At 50.7% G+C, this 1,909-nt stretch overlaps 1 pseudogene; it reads left to right on the top strand.

Annotated features, from left to right (window-relative positions):
* The first annotated feature begins 241 nt into the window (after positions 1 to 241).
* The window catches only part of LOC102486022 (uncharacterized), a 5,965-nt pseudogene continuing 4,297 nt past the window's right edge, over positions 242 to 1,909 (top strand).

A 1,909-nucleotide genomic window follows, 5' to 3' on the forward strand; every position in this document is an offset into this window, starting at 1 on the left:
CAGAGAACCACAGGCTGCAGCCCTGGGGGACGCCTTAAGGGTGAAGGAGGATCAGGGACGCCTGATTGTCTCCTACGGTAAGGGCGCAGATCGGGTACATATTTTGGCCCGGAGTCCCCATGCCCTGCGCCCATCTGAATCTGTCCTAAGATTGTGAAAAACAAAAATCAGTAAGTTACTTTCTGTTTGTCTTGCCCTGGTCTTTGTTCTGTTGTCTGTACTCTTAACCTATCCGTTGACAATGGGGAAGACTGTGGTGACTCCTTTAAATTTGACTCTCGAACACTAGACTGAAGTGAAGGGAAGAGGTCATGACCTGTCTGTAGAAATTAAAAAGGGACTCTGGCAGACCTTTTGTGTCTCTGAGTGGCCCACCTTTGGTGTCGGGTGGCCACCCGAAGGCACGTTTGGCCTTAATGCTATCCTTTCTGTCAAAGACATTGTCTTTCAGAAGGGACCTGGAAGTCATCCAGACCAGCAACCGTACATCATCGTTTGGCAAGATCTAATCCCAAACCCACCTTCATGGGTTCGACCATGGTTGCCCAGGCCCCGTCCAAACCCCCCTCAGGTTCTAGTGGCCAAGTCCCCCAACCCTCCAGAGGGTACAGACCTCTCCAAATGTCCCAAGAGAATCAATCCAGAGACTCAAGACCTTCTTCTCCTAGACACCCCTCCCCCATATCCCTCGTCCCTTCCGCTAGGAAAAGAAAGGTGCAGAGACCCCGGAGTGCCACCTAACGTTGGACCTGGTCCTTCCGCCCCCTCTGAGGGTGCCCTTCTAGGGCCTGCGCAGGGCACTAGGAGTCAACGTTGTGCACTCCCGTCTCCCAATACCACTGTGGCACTGCCCTTACGGGCCTATGGGCCCCCACCTCTGCCTACCGATGAGGGGCTGCATCTCCTACAACCTCTCCAATATTGGCCCTTTTCTTCCTCTGACCTTTACAACTGGAAAACTAACCACCCCCCTTTCTTTGAGGACTCCCAGCGCCTAACCAGCCTGGTAGAGTCCCTAATATTCTCTCATCAGCCAACATGGGATGATTGCTAGCAACTCCTGCAGACTCTCTTCACCACTGAAGAGAGAGAGAGGATCTTACTCGAAGCAAGAAAAAATATCCCCGGGACTGACGGATGTCCCACTCAGCTTCCTAACCTTATCAAGGCTGCTTTTCCTCTCTCTCAACCCAACTGGGACTACAATACGGCAGAAGGTAGGGAGCGACTGACAGTCTATCGCCAGGTTCTAGTGGCTGGCCTCTGTGGGGCTTCCAGGTGCCCCACTAATTTGGCTAAGGTAAGAGAGATTATGCAGGGGGCTACAGAACCCCCGTCAGTGTTTCTTGAGCATCTCATGGAGGCATTCAGGTGGTTTACCCCTTTTGACCGTGCTTCTGAGGGACAGAGAACCTCCGTAGCTATGGCCTTCATTGGACAATCAGCATTAGATATTAAGAAAAAACTCCAGAGACTCGATGGGTTGCAGGATCTCTCTTTACAGGACTTAGTTAAAGAAGCAGAAAAAGTATATTATAAGAGAAACAGAAGAAGAAAGAGAACAGAGAAGGAAAAAAAAAAAGGGAAGAAAGAGAGAGTAAAAAGGAAAAAAGACAAGAAAAAAACCTAGCTCCTTTCCTGCAAGAAAGGGGACAAGAACGGGGCCCCAACATGGGACCAAAGCCTGGTCGTATCCCACTAGACAAGGACCAGTGTGCTTATTGTAAAGAAAAAGGACATTGGGCAAAAGACTGTCCTAAAAGGGCCAAGAAAAACAAAGTGCAGCTGCCCCCTATGGCAGAAGTACTTGCCCTGCATGAGGACTCAGACTAGGGGGCACGGGGCTTGGAGCCCCTCCCCGAGCCTAGGGGAACTCTAAAAGTGGAAGGGGAGCCCAATAATTTTTTTG

The sequence above is a fragment of the Tupaia chinensis genome, unplaced genomic scaffold, assembly GCF_000334495.1.
Source record: "Tupaia chinensis unplaced genomic scaffold, TupChi_1.0 Scaffold144109_1, whole genome shotgun sequence".
Taxonomy (NCBI): Eukaryota; Metazoa; Chordata; class Mammalia; order Scandentia; family Tupaiidae; genus Tupaia; species Tupaia belangeri.